Here is a 27,241-nt window from a genome sequence, read left to right on the forward strand (position 1 = left end):
GAGTGTCACAGAGGGGGAGACAGAGAGAGAGAGCAAGAGCTGTCATCTATGAGTTCACTCCACAAATGTGGATTGGAGTGAAGAAAGTAACAAACAGCTCAGTTCAGGTCTCCCACTGGGTGACAGGAACCCAACTGCTTGAGTCGTGGTCTACTGCCTCCCAGGGTACATATTAACATGATCCTGGAGTCAGTAGCTTGAGCTGGGATCAAGCCACTCAAGTACAGCATGTGGGCATTTTAATCAGTATCTTAACTGCTAAGCCAAATACCCACACCACCCCTATGAATATTTCCAAACTCTGGTTTGTAGACACAGTTAAACTACATAAGAGATTTTAATCCTTTTGAAACGTCTTTTGCTATATTTTAGGTAGCATGAGACCAATATTATTTCAGGGCTGGTCCTCACTATTGAGATAAGACCCTTCTGAGCACACCATCAAATATCCCACAGATTATGAACATTTTTTATTTTTTTGTTTTATTTGACAGGCAGAGTTAGTGAGAGAGAGAGAGAGAGAGAGAGAGAGAGAGAGAGAGGTCTTCCTTCCATTGGTTCACCCCCTTAATGGCCGCTACTGCCAGTGCGCTGCGCTGATCTGAAGCCAGGAGCCAGGTGCTTCCTCCTGGTCTCCCATGCAGGTGCAGGGCCCAAGCACTTGGGCCATCCTCCACTGCACTCCAGGGCCACAGCAGAGAGCTGGCCTGGAAGAGGAGCAACTGGGACAGAATCTGGCGCCCCCAGCCTGGACTAGAACCCGGGGTGCTGGCGCTGCAGGCGGAGAATTAGCCTAGTGAGCCACATGGCGCCGACCATAGATCATGAACTTTTACACATCAATTGGTACTAGGTTAAATTCCCTGCCAGGTACTTCTAATTATTTCAAAAGGTTCCCTCCCAACCTTTGGGTAGTTTTCTCATATGCTTGTAGGACTAAATACTTGAGGCAAGTATTTCACAGGTCTCCAGAGTTTTCTCTATCAGTGTTTTCCTTTTTTCAATTCTCTGCCTCATGAACCCAACCTATCTTGGATTCTCAGGTTCCATCTCCTCAATTTAGGAAATCAGTGGGCTCTGCTTAATTTTCCCTTCCTTGTGCTATTGTCTGAATGCTTTCTGAGGACAATAAGCTAAGTAATTGTGGGTAATACAGCCATTCCTTGGTAGCCAGGGAGTACTGGTCCCAAATCCCCTACCAATACCAAAATTGGTAGATGCTCAAGTCTTATAAAATGACATGATATTTGCATATAATCTGTTCACACTCTGGTATGCTTTAATCAGGTCTAAATTGCTTATAATAGCTAATATACAGTAAACACTATGCAAATAGCTATGATGTTGTATTGTTTAAGGAATAATGGAAATATTCTGTACATGTTAGCTACAGAAAATAAATCTGTACATGTTCACTACAGACATACAAAAAGGTAAATCTGTTTCTTTTTGTTCCATCTTACCCAGAAACATAACTCATCTCTATTATTTTTTAAATTTCTAGTGCCTTTGCATTTTGTGAAAGTCTTCAAATGGATTTGATTTAGTCCTGATAAAATAAAATTTTATGCAAGTTTGTGCTTCAGTTTAGTGTACTTTAGAGGGACTTTATCCCTTCATCTAATTTCTGTGTTTGGATGTCTGTGCTCAGGTTTGAGTTTCTAAGTTCAATCATATTGTTCTTATCTTTACTCACCTGAAGAATTTTTCTTTTTCTTTTTTTTTTTTTTTAAGATTTATTCATTTATTTGTAAGGCAGAGTTGGGAGAGAGAGAGAGACAGAGAGAGAGAGAGAGAACCTCATTGGCTGGTTTACTTCTCAGATGGCTGCAAAGGCTGGAGCTGGGCCAAAACAAGGAGCCAGGGGCTTCTTCAGGGTCTTCATGTGGGTGCACGCCCTAAGGACCTGGGCTATCCTCAGCTGCTTTCCCAGGTGCATTACTAGGGAACTGCATCTGAAGTGGAGCAGTTGGGTCTCAAGCCAGTTGCCATGTGGCATACCGGCTCCACAGGAGGCAGCTTTACCACTAAGCCACAGCCTCGACTCCTGAGCAGCTCTTCTGACGCTACAGACCAATGGGTTCCCATCATACTCGAGATAAGTCCCTAGGCATTGGCACCGTTCTGCATATGGAATTTAAAATGCTTCATTGTACATCTTTTTGTATTGATTCCTAGGAAACATGACTACTTGCCAAGACTTATGGACATGTTTAAAACATATTTTCCAATTGCTTGCTTTCTGGGAATCCTGGACCCTTTTTGCTCCTGCTATTTATTGTATGAGAGAGCTAGTTCATCCCTATATCACTTTTTTAGGTAAAGTGTATTTTCTCCTTATTTTAATTTTGCCTTTCTGTGTTTACTAGTGAGGATAAATTTTTCTCTGTGTCATTGTGCATTCCTGCCATGTAGAGTACATTATATGTTCAGATCTTTCATTTAGTTTTCTCTAGGAATTTTAATTATTCTGTCAAAATTTCTGTTATGTCATATACATATAATTTATTAACATTTTCATATATTTACTAACATTTTCTCATTCATAATTTATGAATAAATTAGTATTAAATTTTATGTAGATAGCTATATATATATACATCAATATGCTTTAATAATTTTAATTTGACCCAATTAATTGATATTTTATTTTAAATTGTTTCCATTTCTCTCACTTGGAAAACTTTCTCCGGGGCTGGTGCTGTGGTATACCAGGTAAAGGTGCCACTTTTGATGCTGGCATCCCTATAGGAGCCAGTTCGAGACCCAGCTACTCCACTTTTGATCCAGCTGATATGCCTGAGAAAGCAGTGGAGGATGTCCTACACCTTGGGCCCCAGCACCCATGTGGGATATCTGGAAGAAGCTCCTGAGTCTTGGCTTTGTCTGTACACGTTCTGAATCACTGCTGCCATTTGGGGAGTGAACCAACGGATGGAAGATATCACTTTCTCTTTCAGTAACTTTGACTTTCAAATAAATAAATCTTTAAAAAACACTATTTCATATGAAGTAATCAGATTTAAAAAGATAACTAAGTTTATTTTCTTGCTTCTCTTAGTTGAATGCTTTTTAAGTGAATGAACAGATAAATACAGATAAAATTATAGTTTCCTCCCACCTCTCCACCCACTCTGCATTACTTGCACTGTTTCCAAGATCTCATTTTGTTAACATTATTATATTTTATAACTCAAGAGGCAATCTCACTCTTTCTAATGCCCAACATCACACCATTTTGCAAATTTAGTCACCCCCATCTCTGGTATCTCCGGAGATGGAGAAGAGTTAGCCAAAGGGTTGATGGACTAGAACAGAATGAAATTAAATGTTGTTCAAATTGAGGTACTGTGTCCTACCAAAACTTTACCTTTATTATACCTATGGATCCTCTGGTTCAGGACTATGGACAAGACAGAACCAAGAAGTCTTGTCTGTTCTCTTGTGTCTGGGTTGTCGATGGTTTCCCTGTGTAGGGCTGGCACTATCTGCAGACTTGTCTACACACATGGCTGGAGGTTGATGCTGGTTGTCAACTAAGTCCTGAGATGGAGATATCAGCTGAAACCTTTATCCACTGCCTCTATGCATAGTCTGGACTTCCACTTACTGGAATGGCTGGATTCTTTTAAGAAGAGTTTTAAAAGAAAACTGCATTGCCCCTTTAATGATCTACTCTTGAGGGTGAGATTAAATCATTTTGCCACATTATATTTGCTTGAAATTAATCATAAGTTTGGCCCATGATAAAATAAAAGGGATAGAGGCCTATGAGAAATGCCAATGTCACACTGTAAAAAGAACATTTGAGATAGGATATGTTGGTGCAGCCATCTTTGGAAAACACAATATGACAGATTGTTTTTTTTTTTTTTTTTTTTGACAGGCAGAGTGGACAGTGAGAGAGAGAGACAGAGAGAAAGGTCTTCCTTTGCCGTTGGTTCACCCTCCAATGGCCGCCGCGGCCGGCGCGCTGCGGCCGGCGCACCGCGCTGATCCGATGGCAGGAGCCAGGAGCCAGGTGCTTCTCCTGGTCTCCCATGGGGTGCAGGGCCCAAGCACCTGGGCCATCCTCCACTGCACTCCCTGGCCACAGCAGAGGGCTGGCCTGGAAGAGGGGCAACCGGGACAGAATCCGGCGCCCCGACCGGGACTAGAACCCGGTGTGCCGGCGCCGCTAGGCGGAGGATTAGCCTAGTGAGCCGCGGCGCCGGCCAGATTGTTTTTGAGACTGAGGAAAAGATACCTTTATGAAGACTTCTAATTTCTAAGTTGCATATAATTTTACAACCAAATCTATTAGAACTTTCTTGTCCTGTTAAATTTTTAATCTTACTTCCTGTTTGCTTCCAGTGCCAGCTCTTTTCTTCATGCCAATTAATATGTGAAATATTGATGCTTTCCCTTAATTTTTTTCAAAGATTTTCCATACAAGATATTTCTACACATGGTAACTTTTACTGGAAGTGCAATATGTATGTCAACGGGGGATAAGAATGGCAGAGTTAGAAGGAATCATAGCCACCATGGAGAAAACAATTTAAAATTTAAATATCAACAAACCTTATATTAAAGACCTCCCTGGATATCTCTAAGAAACTCTGATCTTTATATATTTATCAGGCATACATCTCTTGCATATGACATGGTTTTCTTCTACTCTATTGCTACTTTCTTTTTGTTTCTCTGCTTTTTCATATGCCCACTTTCTTTTCTTTTCCCATAGAAATCTTTTATTTATTGAGTACAAATTTCATAGGTACAACTTTAGGAATATAGTGATTCTTACCAACATACTTGCCCTCCTACCCTCACTCCCACTCCACCTCCTACTCTCTCTCCCATTCCCAGTCTCATCTCCATTATGATTCATTTTCAATTGACTTTATACACAGAAGACCAACTCTATACTAAGTAAAGGTTTCAATAATTTGCAAACACACACACACACACACACACATTGTTTGAGAACAAGTTTTACAGTTAATTCTCATAGTACAACTCATTGAGAATAGAAGTCCTACATGGGAAGTAAGTGCATAGTGACTCTTGTTGTTAATTCAACAATTAACACTCTTGTGTATGATGTCAGTGATCACTCGAGGCTCTTGACGTGAGCTACCTAGGCTATAGAAACCTTCTGATTCCACAAAATCTGTCAGTATTTATACAAGGCCATAAGCAAAGTGGAAGGTCTCTCCTCCCTTTAGAGAAAAGTACCTCCTTCTTTGATGGCCACTTCTTTTCACTTGGACCTCACTCACAGAGATCTTTCATGTAGGACATTTTTATCCACAGTGGCTTCGCTTTCCATGCCTGAAATGCTCTCATGGGCTTTTCAGCCAGACCAGAATCATATGCCTATTTTCTACATATGCCATACCTAGAGATGTTTAGGTATACCAGTATTTCCCCATATTTTCTGAATGCCTCAATTTTCATACCAAGACAGGAGGAGCAGTATGATGGATTGTAAGCTGCAGGTCAATGATGCCAGTGCTAGTTTTCTTCAAAAAGTTTGTAAGAAATGCACATTACCTTTTCATTCCATTTTCCACTTATTTGTTGACATACTCTCAGAGTTTAAGATAAGCATCTGTACTTACTAGTAATTTTTAAAACAAATTTGCCTCACTAGCACAGAAATCAAATGAATAAACATATAAGTAAAAACAAAATTTCTTCAAGCAGTTTGATAATACAGTTTCTAGTATTGTAAATACCCTTTATAAAAGTGATCATCAGAAGAAAAGCTTGATATTTATCTTCTTTTTATATTTCTCCTTAGTCCCTAGATCTTGACAATTTCCCCATAAAATCATATTAATTAAAAAATGAATGCACAACATTTGGAAAAGTTTACATGAGGGGTGAGTTAATTGCTTTATGTGTAAATGAGATTTATAACAGGGCTGAGATAGAATATTTGAAACAACTTTTCTCCAAGTAATGTTCTTCAAAGGAAATGTTTCTTTAGGACTTAAAAATACCTCTGTTCATTACAGTATAAGATAAAATACTCCCAGTTCCTTACCAAGCTTCTAATTTTCTATAACTTGAGTCCAAGATAACATTTTGCATGTTTTGCCTTCATAGAAATAAGAAGTTAAATTTACAAAAACAATATTGAGTTAGGAAGATGATATTTAGCACTAAGTATTCTGTATCAACAGTACATGAGAGGTTTTCTTTTAGTTGAGAAATCAATCAGCTAGATTTCAAAACAATATGCTTGGAAATAAAGACCACCTTGGCTATCATGGAATAGAATCAGAAAATTAATGCCCTAAGTTTCGGTACACTGGAAAAGCAGTATACGAAACAACAGTGAACAATGTAAGACTGTTTCTCAAGCTCATACACGATAAATCAGGTCATGCAGGCTGAGTGCCATGGGTTTTGAGGAGGGTCAGTCAAGGAGAAATACCGGCCTAGAGTAAGCTCATGGAGCAGTAGTCGACTTCTACAGGTAGAATTTGGATAAAACCTTTCTGAATAATAATATGTAGTAAGGATTTCTAGTTATTTGGAAGCAGTGGCAGGTTTCTTATTAAGGATAGTGAGGATGGAGCTTCAGGGCCCCACTTACCATGGCCCTTTATGTGCAAGCATTTGTAGTATATTCCAGATGCATACCAAAATGTAGCTATGTAAGCATTTCTGATGTTTTACCTAGAGACAGTGAAAAACCTCCAGTTAATCACTGTGCTTTCTCTTCTTCATTCAGTATAAACTTTCACTCTCACACCTTTCTATATGTATAATTTTATATTCTTTGTCTTAAAAAGCACTCCAACTTAAATAAAGCAGACCCCTCCAAATTTTGGCCCAACTCTGGGAGCTAATCATCGGATCTACAAACTAGAGATGGATTCTGTGTAATTCCCTTGGATCACAAAGAGGCAACTGACACATAGCTTGTTAGTAGCCTAGCTGAAAAAAAAATGGATCTCTTGATTTCTAACTGCATGCACTTTTCTTTGAAGAATAGATCTTGTCCAGGAATCACCTTCAAGCGTTCTTCATTTGGCTTATCAAAGTTTTCCACCTATGATCTAATAAAATGTGAAAATGAATTATGTCATTGGTAAAGCACAATGCTTAAATTCTGCTATAGAAAATGGCTCTGGCAGCATCTACCTTTCCTCTGTAGATATTATAGTTTCTTAATTACTACACAGCTGAAATGCCTAGTGTTTAGAAATTGGAATGAGTTCATATAAGTACTTACATTATCCGGAAATATAAATAGCTCGTTTATTCATAGTACCATTACTGTGTTCCTAATATAGTTTTTATTGATGGACACTTGAACTGTATCAATCCACTTAAAATTCAGAATGGTTCTTTTGTGCATAGCTTTATGACAAGAGCAGTATAATTTAATTTAATATAATCTTTTAAAAACAATGATGTTTGTTTCATAAATGAATATTTTATATGTTGTGTTTAATTAAAATAAAACTATGCTGCTGATGTAGAAAACACCAAACAGACTTGAGTTCATATTTACGAAGTGTGGCAATTTTGGCAAGGCACAACTTATCTTGTTTATGAGACATGCTTGCTATTACTTGTACAGATTGCAGTCATTTTATTGCTGAGCTTTACATGGTTTACAACCCAACAAATGCAATGAAACTGTCATGAGGAAAATAAGCCTATAAAAATTTTTTTAAAGAAGGTGGCACTCACAGATCAAAATGCAGTTTTGCTGAAGCATTTGTAGGTTTTGAACTGTTGCATGCTTTTAGGCTGTAGGTTTTCTAGATATATGGCTAAATGAAAGGAAGAAGGCTGAGATAAGACACCAGGTTATTTTTAGCGCCTCTGCTTTGAGTACAATTCCTCAGAGACCTTGTTTCTGCTTTTACCCTATTGATAGGTCCCAGAATCCCAGGTAAACACAGAAATGTTTCTGACAAAGGAACTGTTTTCGAAGCCAGGAAATAGCATTTATATGTGAGAGGAAAGGAGGTGTGCATGAAAAGGATCACATCTCTTTTTTTAAAGTGTTCAAACTAAACAGTGACTTGATTCATATTTTTGTAAATTATTGATGTTTAACTGGAACGAGAAAGTATGGCATGGTAAAAATGTTTGCAAGCTGTGGTGGTCAATGTGCATCTCACATCCCATCTGTTCTCATCTGCAGATTCATTTCATGGGGTTTTGTCTCCTCTAATCCCCTTTGCAGGAATTATGAATGCCGTCTACTACTCTGGATACAGGCCCACTGCAATTTTTCTTGTCTGTGTGGCTGTTCATTGTATACTTCTCTGGGAAACAATCTTAACAGAAGGTAGCAAGGGACCTGCAATGCTGCTTGTTGCCATTAGAGGGCAGCTCTGGTGGATCCAGGTGCCTGTGTTGCCTCAGCTACTTTGACAAGCTTCACTGTCATTGGTAGCTGTTATGTTAATATCCAGACAGAAGGTCACTGTGCTTGATTCTGGAACCCTGTTCTCTACTTTGTACGTGTCACCCTTCTTACTCCGGGGAAACCTTTTTTGTTATAACTGTCCACTCTCACACTTGTTCTACACCCCTGAACTGTCTAAAGTCTGCTACCAACTGGTGTCCTATCTCAGATGGATGGTTTTTCTTGGACTATGCTATAGCTACCATCTTCCACACTTGATATATCTATTCCAATGTCCCTCTTTACTTATCTTACCTCTGACTACTACATGACAATACTGACACATTGAGCTCTACTTGAAACAGAATAAGGCACAGGTGAAAAATGTGCATTTTACCACCAAGGTCTGCTCAAAATGGTCTGGTTGACGAGTAGATTCATTTATATGGTCTCATGACCAGTTGTCAACTTCAGCCTCCTTATCCAGAAGCTTGTATTTCTGAGGCCTGCATTTCTCTTATTAAAACTTTGTGAATTAAAATTGATCATGACTTCATTTGATCCCTTTTTTCTTTCACTATGTACTTAAAAATAAATCCACATATAGACCCTGCAGTTAAAACTCAATTTTAGTTATTTTGTTAATAGATAACACCTTTACATATAACAAAATTTAGAGTTTCCAAAATAAAGTTAGTCATTGTTCACTGATGACACCTCCCACCTCAGCCCAGCTACTCAGTTTACTGCACAGATATAACCATGGTAAATAGTCTGTTTATCGCCCTTTCTGAGCTAACATGTGCATGTGTAGTATAGACAAAAAAAGTGCCTATAGTGAATTGGTGGATGTGTATATCTATTTATATGTGTATAATAAATACAAAATCACCATGCATATACATTACACAAATGGAACCATATTAGTACAGTCTTCTAAACTTTTCTTTCTTTTAAAAATACTTTTAAATTTATTTTATTTACTGAGAGGCAGAGAGACAAAGAGAAAGATAACTAGACAGACAAAGCTCTCATCTGCTGGTTCATTCCACAAATGCCTGCAATGGACACAAGGTGTTGGCTTACATGATTATGGAGGATAAGGTGATTCCTGATCTTCTGTGTGTAGATGGAGGTCTGAGAAAGCTGCTTGTGTAGTTCAAGTATTACCGTGGATTCAAACCCTGGGAACTTGTTCCATCAATGACAAAGAATGTGGCTGATGAACAAGCAGAAGAGAAGGCAATTTCAGCATAGTTTGCTGGAAAGGGTGAAGACAGAAATTCCTACACCCAGACGAGGTGATTTAGGTAGACCAAGTGGATGCTTCAGTAAGGACTGACAACCCAGCCTGCATTCAGACTGGGGTTCTTATGGACATGAGTATGGTACTTTGTTTCCTCTCCCCTCTTCCCTCTTCTGGGAAAGTCTGGGTGGGGAATTTTTGGATGTGGAATTCCCCTAAACAAGCCATTCTGGACAATACTGGCCATCAGGGTTCTTATCTATTGGAGAAGCAAATGACTCCTTCAGCCTAGTACGGCCAGCTGTCTCACTCCCTCAGTTCACTGAATTCCTTTTGATAACAGACAGACGAGGACTCCTGGAGCTTGAGGAGACAGACAAGAGACTGGGACCCACTTTCAGGACTTGTTTCCTCATTTTATTGCATGTAAATATATTTTTTTAAAAAATTTTTATTTTATTCAGCCCTTCTTATACACATAGGCTCACATCTATCCAGCTGTCTTAACACAAGGCCTCAAGAACAAGAGGATCAATGGTTAGCTTTCAATCCGAGTGTAAAGGGCTGAGCTATGGGAGCACCAAGAACAGTGATGAACACCCAGCTCAAGCTGTCAGACAAAGGAAGAGTAAATCCAAATTTTTGCCATCATTTTCTTTTTTCCTGGTCCTTGATAGTTAGGATGGTTCCTACTCGCATGGGGAAATGCTATCTGTTTACTCCAACGATGTGGATACTAATTACTGATGATGATAATAATCAAAGCAGTAACATTACAGAAAATGTGAAATGTCGTTGCGTGAGTGACATAGTTTTCTCTAGATTTCTCCATTGTAAGGCTTTTTAATAAGGTTTTGTGCTCATTAATTAATAAACAAGTAAATATCTTATGGGGAAATACCCGGAGTGTCTCACTGAGGCAGTTCTTCCTGCCTTCTTTTTACCTTTCCTTCATGTACTTGCATCAGTTGAGGTTTGAACACAGAAGTAAGACTAAGAAACACATTGAGTATACAATGAATTATTTACTAAGGGATATTACCTAATGCAACAGTGGAAACTGATTACACATTCCTCTGAACCTTTTGTTTTTGTGTCTCGAGCTAGACTCTATATCCCACAGTACAGGCAGTCAGGAAGGGCCAAGGGGAAAAAGGTGAGGGAAACAAAGATAGGCTAGGACCCATGACTGAGTGTAGAATGGAGCCTACTTGGTATTTCATCACCTCCAGGTGTCTGACTTAGATTGTAAGTGTCCTGCAGAAGTTGGTGCCCTTTATGATGGAGATACATATGTACTTGCCCAGGCACTAGAGAGACTGAAGCCAAAGAGATCTTTGTAGGGATCTAGTAGGGATTGGTGACTTGCAGCCCTGGCTCTTGCCCTCCTGACAACAAGATGAATCACAGTAATTGGGCAGCTATAGCATCTTCTTCCTTGCACTAACCTTCTCAGCATTAAGGAATACTATTGCCTATTCAATTCTGTTTCCAAATCTTGTGAAAAATATCAATTCTGGGCCATGCTAACTGTATTAGTCAGCTTTTTGTCAACACAACTAAAATATCTGAGAGGAACTATGTAGGAAGGAATAAAGTTTATTTTGACTTATGGTTTTTGAGGTTCATAATCTAAGATTAAGCTGCCTCACTAGTTTTGCATTTGAGAAGGGTGATTGGTAGAATATGTATGGAGGGAGGATCAGATAGTATGCTAGAAGAGGGAGAGGGAGAGGGAGAGGGAGAGGGAGAGGGAGAGGGAGAGGGAGAGGGAGAGGGAGAGGGAGAGGGAGAGGGAGAGGGAGAGGGAGAGGGAGAGGGAGAGGGAGAGGGAGAGGAGCTGGGCCAACTGAGCTTTTATAGCCAACCTTTTCTTGAGAATTGCCTTTCAGGTGCACATCCATAAATGATGGAAAGACAGCAGGACCATCTCCTAGAAGCCATAATTAGATAAAGTCACCACTTTTATTCTATTAGCCACTGACATAAGACTTTGAGGACCAAGTTCCCAAAACATGGGCTCATTGGCTTAACCAAACTATCAAACAAACTGTAAGACTGACAGAGAATTGTATGTTCTGGGAAAAGTAGTTATAGATTAGCCAAGTTGGAATACTACAAATCCCCTTTGTATTTATTATAGAATGAATTAATGAATTTTTATTTTCTTGAAAGTGATCTATTACAATTAGTATTTCTTTTGATACTCAAATTATTCCATACTTGCCCAGTAGAAGCCTCTCGTACTGACTACTGTATTCTTTTGACTTTTGTCATCAATCTTAGTAATTTACCTATTTTCTGGCACAAAAAGATGCTATGTACTCAGTGTCATAACCCCAGAATCAGGTCTTTGTCCAATGTTTTGAAGCACAGAATGGCACTTAGAAACAAAGATGTAGAAGTTACCCATTCTCATTAAAAACATACTTTTTTTTTCAGTTGATTGTCATGAAGGATCAACTGAAGATGTTTAGAGTTATTTTTAGTGGCTATTCTGCTAACTATTCAGAAAAGTGTTCCATTTTTTTCCCTTAATTTGGATATTAATTTCTGTCCATGAATCTCTTGGTTCATTAATTTGCTCTATTGATAGTTACTTCTTAATTTTAAATTCATTCATTCTTTTGTCAACTAGATTCCTATCATAGATACAGAACTCATCTAGCTTTTGGAAATACTACAAAAGTGACTGAAACTATGGTTTTGTCTTCAAGACTTCTTATTGACTTTGGACAACCAAAATAATATCATACAGATAACGAGGAAGTAATAGTCTAGCATCATAAACAAGCATAAAATATCTAAGGCAGACTGAATTCCCACTTGATATGAAATACTACATTTATTAATTCAAGAAAATCTCTTTTTTTAGTATATCTAAGGCCTATTTACAAATATTTTTAATGTGAAGTTTGTGATGTTTGTGCCTCAAAATTTAGGATAGAAAAAAGAAAGTAAATATAATGTTTAGTAATAGTTTGAGAACTGAAACCAGAAGCTACAGAAAGTTAGATGTTGAGTAAATGAAAGATTCTTTGAATTTTGTTCCTTATTTTTGTTTTGTATCTCCTGACATTTGCTGTCATGGCTTGCTCCATATCATCCAAAGACTGAGCACTCCTCCCTTGTCAAGACTCAACAGGAAATCTATGCAAATCCTATCACTAGCCCATTATTAATAATCATTCTCTCCATTATGCAAATCTCTCCTTTTTCCCCATAAAATCCTTTCTGTGGGACTATATTTCACTTAGGCATTTTTGTATTAGTATCCTTTACAAGACTAATTTACTAGAGAACAGGGATTGCGTTTTATTCATGTTTATGCGTTCAGAGCCAAGCAAATACTAAGTTCTCAATGAATGTTTGTAAAGCGAATAAACATGCTGGTTAACCATCTTCATTTCATTGACCTTGAATAGTAAAAGGGAACACTCTTCCAGTTTAACCCCTTAATCTAAATTCATCTCCTCTTCCTAGCTATTAATATAGTGATGGGACTGATCATTTTGGTCTTGTCAATTTATTTCATCTGCTGGCATGGAAAAGATCGAGAGATGAGTTTCAGATGCTGTGTTCATGCTGTCCATCCGACTTCTCCTCTCCTATGCCGTGTACAGACACATTCTGCTCACCAGCTGCTGATTTCTGTTTGTTCTCATCATGTTTCTTGGGCCAATGGTTGTGGTGCTCCTACTGGTTTCTTTTTTTGCTAGAATATTCCCTAATCACATTATACAGATACAAATTGTGTTGATTATACTATTTTCTATCCTTCTAGGTTTTTATTTTCTGTAAGAGATAACTGGAAAGAGAAATATGCTTGCCAATGTATGTTTTGCAAGCATTCCCAAACCTTGTGATCTAAGCCCTACCCCTCTTTTGAGGGGATTAGCTGCACCTCAAAGATGCCACCAGAATTTGGAATTGTAGCTAGCCCTTGCAGTAGATCAAAAAGGCACTCTGGGATTTCATTTGCATAAATTTGAATTCTAGGGTCACAAGATTGTACCTCTAGGCCTGTAAAGTTGAAAGCACTTAATATTTAATTATTACAGCTACTATATTCACATTCAAAGTTGCTACAAAGAGGCAAAAATAGTATGAAGCTTAGAAATTTCACCTGTCACTTCTGCTATGTTCTCCTTAATTCTCTCCAGAAACAGCCATGGTAGGCAAAATCATCTACTATACCTATTTTTCAAGATTGGAAATGCATCTCAGAGTAGTTTAGCAACTTATGAAAATTTAAGTATTTGGAAAAACCAGGATTTGCATCTAGAACTTTGATATGATAATTAATTTTTAAAAGTTAAATTTGTGTATTTGTGAGGCAAAGAGACACGGGGTAGGGGGAGTAGAGGAAGAGAGGAAGAAGAGTGTGGGAAGACAGAGAGAGACTCCCACTGGTTCACTCCCAAAGGCTTGCAATGGCTTGGGAACTGAAGCCAGGAGCCAGGAACTCAATCCAGGCTTCCCACATTGTGGCAGGAAGCCAATTACTTGAGACATCACTATTTCCTTTCCGTGTCTGCATTAGCAGGAATCTGGAGTCAGAGAGCTAGAATTGGGTATTGAACCTAGGCACTACAGTGTGGACTGTGATCATGACCACTGGGCTATATGCCCACTCCAAATAACAGATTTTTCAGTATGACAGATATGTTAGGCAAAAGTGAGGGCTAGAGATGTAGAGAGACGAAGTAAACAAGGAAGGCAGTTACCTTATCATGAAGTGTTTTGTGAGCCAGATTTACTTAGTATATACTAAGTTGATCTTCTATATATAAAGATAATTGAAAATGAATCTTGATGAAGAATGGGATGGGAGAGGGAGTGGGAGATAGTATGGTTGCAGGTGGGAGGGAGGTTATGCGGTAAAAGCCGTTATAATCCAAAAGTTGTACTTTGGAAATTTATATTTATTAAATAAAAGTTAAAAAAAAGAATTTTGGCTTCTACACTGACAGTGATAAAGTGCCTCTGGAAGGCTTTAAGGCAGACAGTGGTATGATCAAATTTGCATTTAGAAAGATGTCTCTGGCTACAAGGTTTAGGAGGGCCATGATTATGGCAAGAAGACCTGTTGTTGAATAGTTGACTTGATCCAGTTGAGACTCGACAGATGAGTTTACACAGCTCATTAGTAGCAGATGAGCAACACCAAAAAGTCATCTGCTTTTATAATCATCTCAGTCTTACTTCCTCTTCAGGGCTTTGGTATCAGCTGGTTCCTCTAATTCCACCCCAAGCTGTTCCTCTCCGTTTTTAATTGATTTCCTTCCAACTTGCTGAACAGATCTTGGTTCTGGAGCCTTGCATTGAACTTCCTGTTAATTTGGCATTGCCAAAAGAGCAGTTGTCATTTTGCTAATTTAATATTCACCTGACTTAAGTGACCTAACATTTGTGATCTGGTTTAAATTTATTACTTAGAGTTTAAAATACATATTGGTAATAGCTTTGAAAACCATGCTTGCATAATTCATCTTGTAAAGAGACACACTGCTTATCTTTATCTATTTGGAGATGCATACCTGCTTAGTCCAGAGAATTTTTACATATGATCAACTTATTATTTTCAAGAGAATGATAACTCTCATTTTGAACATTTGAAGTAAAGGAAGTTGTCACACAGCATAGTGTATTAAATATAAGATCTAGAAGTGTGAGTGGAAGGAGCCTGGTAGTCAGTGAATGAGTCAGGCTTCATTCACTCAGCTCTGTGAAGGACATGGTGGTTATAGGAGACTGGGCAGGAAATAAATCCAACCCAAGAATCATGTGGTGGTTGTTATGTTTGGGAACAATTTGTTATATTATCCAATCAGGTCAGCTGTCAAAAGTAGACCTAGACCTTCAAACGAAGAGGACAGGTGACTTTATTTCCTCATCAGTGTTGCCTGTTAGGTATGAGTTGCTCAGAGCCCATTGCTATGTTCTCTGGCCAGGACACTGAGTTTTCTCAGAGTAATCAGATCCTCATTGAATAAGTTGAGCTCTTGCGTGGTTGGTCAGGAGCCGCCTGTCTCTCTTCCCATTGAGAAGACTGCTAAGCTTATTTCCATGTGCAAGGCCAAAATGAATGTCCTGTTCTGAATGCAAGCCACAGTCAGGCAGAAAACTGTACAAGAGGTCAAGGCCTTGTCATGGAAATTTGCGCTTTGCAAAACTCTTTGTAGACATGATCTCATTTGATTCTTATATCGCACCTGTGAAAAGTATCTTTAATATTAATGCCATTGTTTCAAAGACATGGACTAAGATCCTTTAAGTGCAAATTATGCCTTTCCTTGATTAAGCCCATGGTGGTAGGGGAGGTGTGGAAAAGTTGGTGATTATCCCTGTATCCATGGAATGAGTATTTGGGGACGCATTCCATCTGACTCTTTATTTTACCTATCTCTGTCTATCCCATCACTTACTGCAGCTAAGAGAGGCTTATTTCATGTATTAACTACTATACATGACCTAACAAACTTCTGTCTAGGAGTGACTACTCTCTTCTTTGGCCTTCATAGTATATGTCTTTATATGTTTCTGTAGCAGTTATCCTGTTATATATCATTGATTTTGTATGACATGTCTACCCACAAAATCCCCTTTCCCCATATACCAGACTTAGTAACATGTTTAATATAATGAACATACACTATATGTAATAAAAATAAATATATGTATCAGAAAATTTCAGCTGTTCTTGATTCTTCTAGTATTGAATTTGGGGATTGAAATGCCAACAATCATTAAAAAAAGTGAAAATTTATTTACCAAGATAGAATTAAAGATGTGTTGATAAAAAGTGTCTATCTTTTCAGTTCCCATGCTTGAGGAGTTTGATACATTGTCGTGCAAAATTTAATATGCTTAGAGCATGCCAGCACATGTAGACTTCATTTACACTTAGGAGGATTTTTAATGAAAGTCTCATAACATCAATAGTGTTGTAATTTTATTTAGGTTGGCAAAGGGGAAGTCAAGAGAAATGGGTATAAAAAGAGAGACAAAAGTAGTGTTTAGTGACAAATGAGAAAGGTTCACAGGAGAAATCAGCACTGAGAAGTGGGCCTGGGCACTGCAGGAGAAAAGCTACACCCCTGAACATGGCCTTTCTACCTGCGACCCTGTGCTGTTTGTAGGAAGTGATCGCATTGGCCAAGGTTGCAAAAAAACAGCAGATTCCGTGCTCCAGTTGCCAACATGGAAGCCTCAGGAATTGCTTCACTGTTAAGTCAGGAATTTCTGTCCTGTCTGTGAGCTTGATAGTATTTATCAATAATTATCAAACTGTGGTATCTGAACTAACTGCTTTGGCATCACCTATGACTTGTTAGAAATATAAATTCTCAGGCCTTATCCTAGATATTTTAAATTAAAAATATAGGTTGGGCCTTAGCAATCTGTGTTTATCCTTCAGTGATGATGCTAAGATTGACTGAAATTTGAAAACTACTAAACAAACAAAAAAAAAAGAATTAGATGAATAGATTGGGGGTGATGTTGGGAGAGGAGAGGGGAATTTAATTACAGATTCACTGGGAAAGAATTTAAAACTGGAGAGAATGTATTAATTCGAAGCAGATAGCTATGCCACTTGAACCTCTTGGAAAATTTGATAATGAGAAAGCAAGAATTAAATACTTCTGTATATTGCCTCACCCTGCTTCAAGAATCAAAAATCTTGAGGCTTCTTAATGAAGCCAATATGGAAACCCTGGTTAGATTAATTTTCTTACTCCTGGTCCTGGTGTTACCATAGGCCAGCAGGTCATTTTGCATTTACACTGATATAATTAAAATTAAATTTTTGATGAGTAAACTTTTTCATAATATGATCCAATACTGATACATATAAAAGGCATCCTTCTTGGCATGGACTTCTAGAGACCAGATCTGCTCACTCACTGGATAAGGCTGTCATAAAGAAGTGACTTTCCCTGGGTACTAGGGAAAAATTTGATGTACAGAGAAAATCCTCTCTCTCTTCATATGGAAATAGAACAGTGACAAAAATGTTGGAAGTGCTTTTAAATTTTATTCTGATGGACTGTCAGGCAGAGCTGCATAGGTTCACAAATGTTTGCATTTGAGAACCAGAAAGTGATTGGAACAGAAACACCTCTGCCCCCCTCCCACCTTTTCCGCCAGCTGCTCAGTCATTTCCAAGTGGTCTGAAATTTCTGTACAGACAATCATCTTGCTAATGACTGTAATTCATCAAAAGAGGTGTTTAGTTTTGAAAATGAAATATGGCTATATATTTTGGAGATTGATAGTGAGTGCTTGTTTATTGATTACACTTCTAGGATAAAAAAATAAAAAAGAAATACAGCAGAGAAAAATGCATTTTTCAAGGTCCATCATGATTGTTAAACTAACTTGATATATAAAACTTCTTAAAAAATCCTACTGATAACTGTATGCAAAAGATAAAAGTGACTTTTGACTTTATGTATGCATTTTTTTTAAAATAATTTTGAGAAGACTTAAAAATATATTTGGTGGTGCCAGTGCTATGGTACAGCAGGTTAAGTCACTTCCTGTGACACCAGCAACCATTTGAGCTCGGGGTCCAGTCCCAGCCACATCACTTCCAATCCAGCTCTCTATGAATGCACTTGGAAAAGATGGTCCAGGTTCTTGGGGCCCTGCTGCCCATGTGGGAGACCTGATGGAATTTCAAGCTCCTGAGAGGCCTGGCTTAGTCCTGGCCATAGCAGCAATTTGGAGAATGAACCAATAGATCTTTCTTCATCTCTCGAATTGTCTCTGCAAATATATATATATATTTGCAAAGGTAAGTAAACTCTAGGGATAGCATACATTCATACGTTTTCCTCAAGAAAAGTTTGGATTTTATAAAGGACTTTATGGGACTGGTATTTAGCAGAATAGATTAAGCCACGTTTTGCAGCATCAGCATCCCATCACATATCAGAGTGCCAGTTCTGCTCTGCTTTCCAAATAAGTAAATGAGTAAGGAAATAAAGAAATAAACAAATCATTTTTAAAAAGTACTTTAACCATGAAGTATACAAAATGAAACTTTATCCAAAATAACTTTCTAAGCAATGCTTCCCACTTCTCAATAGAAAAATCAAGAGTTTAGGGGTCAGGCGTTGTGGCGCAATGAGTTAACCTGCCACTTGTGACAACTCTATCCAATACTGGTTTGCCTAAGAATGACTCCTGCCTCTGCTTTTGGTCCAACTCCATGCTATTGTGTCTGGGAGCAGCAGATTTTGGCTCAGGTATTTGGGTCCCTGATTCCCTATGAGAGACCTTCCTGGAGTACATGGCTCCTGGCACTGGCCTGGCCCAGCCTTGGTGTTTGGGGTGTGAACTAGCAGATAGTAGATTTTCTCTCTGTTTCTCTGTCTGCCCCTATCTCTTTCTTTTTCTGTGTCTTTCTCTGTCATTCTGCCTTTGAAATAAATAAATCAATCTTAAATCAAAAGTTGATTTTCACATAAATGACACCATGCAATTTATTAGAGTTTTTGCTAAGTCAGTGTCACTCACTTGGGAAAGTAAGAGAAACAAACATAAATGGATGAATTTGGGGACTTCCTGAGAAACTGAATCTTAGGTTAGTCAAAACTAATTCAACTCCTCTTTGACTTTTAAATTCTTTAAGAATTTCACATTCCCTTCATAAGAGCAGCTTCTCCACCAAAGCCTTTCTCTTCCCCAGGCATTGAAAAGCAAGAGAATGTACTAGGCCATTTAAGGAATTGTCAGCAGAATTCTTAACTTACTAATTAATGATACTTAAAAAAAAACTGACTGAAATGTTTTGTCCTGATGATTGGAATGTTCACATTTAGTTTGCCAAAAAAACTTTAAAAATATATAGTTAAAAATGCTGCAGGCTTTGTGATGTGGCTTTCCACTGGCTGAATGTTAGAGCAGAACCAAATGTTTATTAATATTCTGCCACAAAGCTAATAGAACTGTTCTTTTAATTCAACAAACAGAAGCCTGTGTTCTTTGGATGGTTATTTTATTTCCCATGGAGTCTGCATGGTGTTGGCTGACAATCACAATGGCGATGTATCTATTTGGCTCCAGATCACTCTACTGATATAAAAAGCAATCTTTTAATTTGTTTTTGTAAAAGTTCTGAAAATATATATTCAAACATTCTTGAAAAAGTTTCTGGAATAGTTGTTTCCTTGGAATATTTTTTGAATTATAGAATTGCTAAACTCATAAGATAAAGACCAATTGATTGATAAATGAGTTTTCACATAATCCAAAGGCTCTTATAGTTGAAATTTAAGGTACCTCACTGCTCTTTAAAAACTGTTCTTTTAAAAAACCAGAGAGGGGATGTGGGTATTTGATGAAGCAGTTAAGACCCCAATTGGGACACCCTCATCCCATACTGGAGTGCCTGGGTTCATGTGTGAACTCCACTATCAATTGTGTCTTTGTGCTAATGAACACCCTGGAATATCAGGTGATGGCTCAAGTTCTTAGGTCTCTGCTGCCCAAGTGGGAGACCTGGATGGAGTTCCCAGCTCTTAGTTCCCAACTCCCAGGGTGCTGTGACCATTCCCAGCTTTGGCCTGGCCTAGTCTGGGCCAACAAGGGCATTTCAGATGTGAAGAGGATTGGAAATCTCTGTCTTTCTCTGTCTACCTCCCAATCACGTAAAAAGAAATACATTTAAACAAAGAAAAAAATAGGAAAATACTAACCTATTCCTTCCCACTCCTACTCCCCTCCAATTAGCACCCTAGGAAGATGAGAGTAGCTAATAGGAAATCTAGCAGAAAGAACAGGTATCCAAATGGTCCAGTACATAGACTGCAGATCAAGGTTCAAATATCCTCTTTTCTCTTTTAGCCAAGTAATCTTAGGCAAGTTGCATAATCTCTCCATGCTTTATTTTCCTAATCTATAAAATGAGCAGAAAGATAATTGCTGCTTTTCTGTAGGAGTAATATGAGCATTAAATTAAGCTAGTTCATGGAAGAGTGCCAGAACAGTGCCTGACAGATAGTAAATGAGTCCAATGAGTTGTGGTTATCGTCCTCGCCCTGGAGCAACTCTCATCGTCATGCATTTCCATCCTGCTGCTTAACCTCACCTCCATGCACCTGTTTTTATTAGCGACTCGGTGTTACTTCGGGGTAGTCAAATGTAAGTGTAAAGTTCTTCACCTTTTAAATTCTCTTTGCTTCTTATCATTTTTTTTCTCTCTACCTGTAAACTACAAGCTGTCACTTATTGCTTTCTTTACCAGTTGCTTATTCTGCAGTTTTCAAATGAGCTATCAATTGAGAAATCCGATTATCAACCTCTTAGAATTGTAAATAAATTAAGAGTCATTTGACTCAGAACACGAATGTACAGTGTGTTGTCATCTGAGGAAAGCAAACTCTCTTGACGGCATGAATTTCGTACTTGGAATTAAGTGTTTTGCTTTCCAGGAAGCTTTTGCTTTAAAAATGAAGGTGTTAGGCCGGCGCCGCCGCTCACTAGGCTAATCCTCCGCCTTGTGGCGCCAGCACACCGGGTTCTAGTCCCGGTCAGGGCGCTGGATTCTGTCCTGGTTGCCCCTCTTCCAGGCCAGCTATATGCTGTGGCCAGGGAAGTGCAGTGGAGGATTGCCCAAATCCTTGGGCCCTGCGCCCCATGGGAGACCAAGATAAGCACCTGGCTCCTGCCATCGGATCAGCGTGGTGTGCCGGCCGCAGCACGCTGGCCGCGGCGGCCATTGGAGGGTGACCCAAGGGCAAAGGAAGACCTTTCTCTCTGTCTCTCTCTCTCACTGTCCACTCTGCCTGTCCAAAAAAAAAAATAAAAAATAAATTAAAAAAATGAAGGTTTTAGATAAGTCACCTTGGAGATAGTTAGGTGTAATGAAAGTAAATCAAATTCGCTTTTGATGTCATAGTTTGCCATGTTCATAGAAAGCCTAGCTAAACAGTCAGACATAGCAGAGGTAATGAAGCATAGGTAACAAGGTTTTCTGGGGAGTGAAGGAGGAACCTATCACATGAATGAACTTAAATACCACCTCAACTGCATTTCCAATCCTCTGAAAATAGGTTCACTCCCTCCTGCTGTGCTTCAAGGGAATAGAATTGATACCTGTTTCCAAATCAGCAGCAAGGAAAAATTTAGATGATCTGCCCCAACCTACACCTGTTAATTAACAAAGTCTGTGAACAGGCCTGTGTAGCAACAGTCCCTGCTGTTGACAAATGAAACAGGCTGAGGTTTCTAGCCCACTGACCAAGGAGCCGTACACAAGCCTGATTATATTATTAGAATCACCTGAAGAACTCCCAGTCCCCAAATTTCAGTTACTTCATAGTAAAAACTCCTCGGGTGGTTGCAGTATGAACAATGGCTGAGACCTATCTCTCTAGACTTTGCTTACAAGCAATAAAGTAAAGCACATCACTGTTTTCTTGAATGCTGTCATTTGAAAAGGCTTCTGCTATAGACTGAATGTTTGTGCCCCACCTCCCAAAACTGAATCAATGAAATCCCAATCCCCAGTATGATAGGAATAAGAGGTGGAGACTTCAGGAGGTCTTTAGAATATAAGGGTGGCACCCTTTTAAATAGAATTATTTCCCTTATAAAAGAGACCCCAGGGAACTTGATGGGTCCCTTTTGCCAAGTGAAGCTAGACTGTAAAGAAAGCCATCTGAAAGCCAGGAAGGGATCAGTCACCAGACAGGGAATCTGCCTGTGCCTCATCTCTGACTTTCAACTTCCAGAACCTTGAAAAATAAATTTTTGTTGTTCATAAGCTAATACATGGTATTTCTGTTAAAGCAGCCTGCAGTAACTCAGACTGGTTCCATGAGGCAACATAGCTTCTTGCAAGCATCTGTGTTCTCTAAACTCCTCACGCTCTATTTTATGGTGTTTGTTCCAGCATCTATTAAAATACAAATATTACCTGTGACAACTGATATCCGAACCTAATGCATATTAATGTATTTCCTCCTCCTAATTTATCAGTGTTTCCCAAGTACCACTGTGCTTCAGAATGCTTTGAAGGGCTCCTTTAAGCACAGCTTGCAGTGCCCTGCCTCCGCAATTTCTCATTTAGAAGGTCTGGAGAGGGGCTCCAGAATTTGCATTTTTAGCAAGTTCCAGGTGTGATAGTCGTCGGTGGTCCTGGGGCTACAAAACCAATCCATTGAGGAAAGAAGGACTTCGAGGAATGGAATTCAGAACAAATAAGGTTTGCGGGGAGAGGAAAATGTCATCATGCTCTTCACCCTCTGAGAGACCTGGGCAACTGGAAGGCCTCCCTAAGTAAAGAAACAGGACAACTATCACAGAAAATCCTAGTGAATGTAAGATCATGTGACAATGACTAAAATAGTTTAGTGGATAGCATTGCTTTCTGGCTTGCAAAACTGTATTCAATTTTCTAGAGTACACTGTGCATCCAGATGGCAAAGGGAGCTTGTTAAAAATGAGGATACCTGGGCCTCATCTTAGAACCTCTGTTCAGTAAATCAGAGATAAAACCCCAAATGAGCAGTCCAAGTGATGTTTCTGCCCGTGTTTTTTCCCTCTCCTTTCTATTTTGGTGGAATGCTTTATGGAGGGAAATTCATGGCCATCATTATTACACTTATTAGTATTGTTAAACATCTCTAGAGATTTAAGAGTAGAATAGAAATACTTTTCTTTCAGAGAGTAGTTGAAGTACATATTTGCATTTTCACAAGATGGTCTCTTGAAACCCCTTCTCATAATTGAGGTTTCTATTTGAAAGTTGTTTAATCTGCTACTTGAAAATCTGAAGATCAAATTTTTATATTGGGCATTTTTTAATAATGTAATTATCAAGCCCATCAAAATTTAAAAAAAAAACACAAGATAGCTTTCAATGGTCCACTACTCCCAGATGCAAACATTATTTTCTATGTGGAGGAGAATGCATGGGAGCAGTGCCTGGAGCTCTGAAGCTTTGGCTTTCCATGTGATGATGGCAACCACGTCCTGCTGTATTGGCAGTCTGATCCACAGAGAGGGCCATTGTCAACAGACTATTTTCATCTTAAAACATACAGCACTTCTGAAATAAAAACCAATGAATAGTCAGGCTACTTTTATTTCTTTATCCTTTTGTAAACCCCAGCTTAGGACACAGGGAATTTTTAATCATGTTGTCTGCAAATAGGGATAGTTTGATTTTTTTCCTTCCCAATTTGTGTTCCCTTGATTCCCTCTTCTTGCCTAATGGCTCTGGCCAAAACCTCCAGGACTATATTGAATAGCAATGGTGATAATGGGCATCCCTGTCTGGTACTGGATCTTAGTGGAAATGCTTCCTTCTTTTCTCCATTCAGTAGGATGCTGGCCGTGGGTTTGTCATAAATTGCCTTGATTGTGTGGAGGAAGGTTCCTCTTTCCTAGCTATCTTCAACTAATAGCTTGGTGCAGTTATTCTGAATGTCACGAACAAGGAATGGTCCCCCAAGAATTGTAGCTGGCATTTTGAAGTCTTTAAGTAAGTTATGAAATCCCTTGTAGAATGCATCCATTGGGAAGGAAGGAAGGATTCTAGTCCTTTGAGAACATTTTGCTCTGCTAAAAATGAATATATCTATTACAAAAGAACACAGCCAGAGAAAGTCCTTCTTTCTAGAATTTAATGTTGCTCATCAAAGAATCATGGGTGCATAATCTGAGAATATTTAAGCAAGAATGGGAAGGAAAATTTGAAGTTTTAAAATACATTCACCCAGTGTTAAACTCAGAATTTTTATCTACAAAAGATATTGTTTCACCAATGTATATTAATATGCCTACAGAATGACCTTTCTTGTTCTGACAGGTGTTCTGGAAGATTTTTCTTTAAAATTTTCTTCATTCAATCTGTCTGTGAATTGTATTAAAAGTCAGTGTACTGGGGCTGGAGCTGTGGTGTAGCAGGTAAAGCCGCCACCTACAGTGCCGACATCCTACATGGGCACCGGTTGGTGTCCTGGCTGCTCCACTTCCTATCCAGCTCTCTGTTACGGCCTGAGAAAGCAGTGGAATATGGTCCAAGTCCTGGAGCCCCTACACCCACATGGGAGATCCAGAAGGAGCTCTTGGCTCCCATCTTCAAATGGGCACAGCTCTGGCCTTTGCAGCCAATTGGGGAGTGAACCAGTGGAGGGAAGACCTCTCTCTCTCTCTCTCTCTTTGCTTCTCCTTCTCTCTCTCTGTGTAGCTCTGACTTTCAAATAAATAAATAAATCTTTTTTTAGCCAATTTTCTACTAAAATAGATGTGTCATAGGTTTCCTGCAAAAGACTTTTGTTACAGTAGCTTTTTAGACTATACATCAGTCTGAACAAGGCTGGCTCATGTGGTTCTTGGCAATACGGGAATAGTTTTTTTTTTCTTTTTCTGATAAACAAATGAGCCATTTACTCAGTATTCAACCTTGTCCTCATGCTTGATTCCTGTCTTCAGCATAGAGGCAGCATGGGAAAAGAAGTAGCTGCCTATCAGAGAAAGTTGCCAAGTTTCAAGGTCCCCAGGGAAATGTCTTGTGTGGCACACTCTAGAATATTTCCTAATTTTGATGCTGTAAAACAGTTAGTATTCAGCTCAGGCTGAGAGGCAATTCCTGTATTCACGCCATACTAGGTGTTATACTATAGAAGGCATAAAAATGTTTCAAGCTGTATGTTTTCCTTCCTGGCATTTAAGAGAAACTAAATGTGGGGAATTGCGAATGTCACCCAGGATTTGCTTATTTTCTGTAGTGGAGGGTTATTTGTTAAGATCATAGAGATACTTTGTGAATGGCATCTTATAAGACAAAAGAATACTACCTCTTAATTCTGTTACTGTTCTTCTCTTTCAGCAATAATGTACTTCTGATCTTGGTGTAAATGTCATATTGTGTGAATATGCAAACATCGCATCCGCCTACATATGTTCTGTTGCTTAGTAATTCTTGGCACTAGAGCACAGTGAATCTGTGCTTAATAAATGAGATATCCATCAGAATGAAAAATGAACTATGTTAGTATCTTGAATAAAATAGTGTGATTTCAGATTATGGTTTTGAAAGTAGGTTGCATTCTTGTGCATGGTAGTAAAGAAATTTGGAAGGGTTCTGAATTTAGAGCTAATATTTATTTACTTAGCATTGAGTAAGGCACACCATTTTACAAAACATGGGCCAATGTTTCAAAGTGTTCACTTAAAGATATACAGATTTTTAGATATATACAATTTTGTTTGAAAAAAACAAACCAGTTTACCTTTTAAGAATCTATAAACATGGGCCAACGCTGTGTTCAGCAGGCTGAGTCTCTGCCCGAGGTGATGGAATCTCATATGGGCACTGGTTCAAGCCTCAGCTGTTCCTCCTCTTCTGATCCAGTCTTCTGCTGTGGCCTGGGAAAGCAGTTGAAGATGGCCCAAGTCTTTGGGCCGCTGCACCCACATGTGGGAGACCTGAAAGAAGCTCCTGGCTCCTGGCTTCGGATCAGCACAGCTCTGGCTGTTGTGGCTATCTGGGGACTGAACAAGGGGAGGGAAAACCTTTCTCTCTCTCTCTCTCTCTCTCTCTCTCTCCCTCTCCTCTGTCTGTAACTCTGCCTCTCAAATAAATAAATCTTTTGAAAATAGAATCTATAAACATTTCTTCATAGTAAAACTATATTGATGAATGCATTCTGGATTTATGCCTTGGAGATAAATTAACTATCTTCATTTTTAAAGTATCATTGCCTTCATTTAATATCACCCCTCTGAAAACTGAGTTCACATTCCTTTTTGGAAAGCCCATTTACAAACCTCTTCTCTATGATATTTTTTTAACAGAAATCTATTATCAATTTCAAAACACTGAGTTAAAATATGCATCTCTATTAACAATTCCTTCCTTGAATTACAGAGACACTGTCTCTGCCAAAGTTAAGTGAACATACCTTTCTTCAACTGTGACTTCAATTCACCTAGCAGGGTACCAGATGTCATATTCTACAGTGCCCGCCTTACCTCCTAATTTTTACCTGGTGCTAAGACTGCAGACAAAAAGATAATCAAAAATATTACCCCTGTCATTAAGAAATTTATAGTCTTGCAAAAGTGATAAACATACCCTTTGATGTTATAGTGGCAATTTTGCAGAAGAACCAGGAAACAATAGATATCACATAACAAAGGGAATACAGGGGGCCGGCAGCATGGCTCACTTGGTTAATGCTCTGCCTGTGGTACCATCATCCCATATGAGCGCTGGGTCCTAGTCCCGGTTGCTCCTCTTCCAGTCCAGCTCTCGCTGTGGCCTGGGAAGGCAGTGGAGGATGGCCCAGGTGCTTGGGCCCCTGCACCAGCATGGGAGACCAGGAAGAAGCACCTGGCTCTTGGCTTTGGATTGGTGCAGCACCAGCCGTAGCAGCCATTTGGAGGGTGAACCAACGGAAGGAAGACCTTTCTCTCTGTCTGTCTCTCTCTCTCTCTCACTATCTATATCTTTACCTGTCAAATAAAAAAGGGGGGGATACAGAATCATTTCCAAAGGAAGACAAGAATCAATTAGATGACATGAAAAGCTCTTACCCATCTATAAAAGAAGCTTTAAGCCTGCGCTGCGGCTTACTAGGCTAATCCTCTGCCTTGCGGCGCCAGCACACCAG

At 39.0% G+C, this 27,241-nt stretch overlaps 1 long non-coding RNA gene across 1 annotated transcript in view; it reads left to right on the forward strand.

Annotated features, from left to right (window-relative positions):
- The window catches only part of LOC149127435 (uncharacterized), a 73,844-nt gene extending 71,531 nt beyond the window's left edge, over positions 1-2,313 (forward strand). Inside the window, exon 5 of the long non-coding RNA XR_016231560.1 lies at positions 2,179-2,313. This is a non-coding gene — a long non-coding RNA (uncharacterized LOC149127435). The remainder of the gene's footprint in view (positions 1-2,178) is intronic.
- Positions 2,314-27,241: the final 24,928 nt, after the last annotated feature.

Source organism: Oryctolagus cuniculus, chromosome 3, assembly GCF_051225735.1.
Source record: "Oryctolagus cuniculus isolate XC-2025 breed Fujian yellow rabbit chromosome 3, ASM5122573v1, whole genome shotgun sequence".
Classification (NCBI taxonomy): domain Eukaryota; kingdom Metazoa; phylum Chordata; class Mammalia; order Lagomorpha; family Leporidae; genus Oryctolagus; species Oryctolagus cuniculus.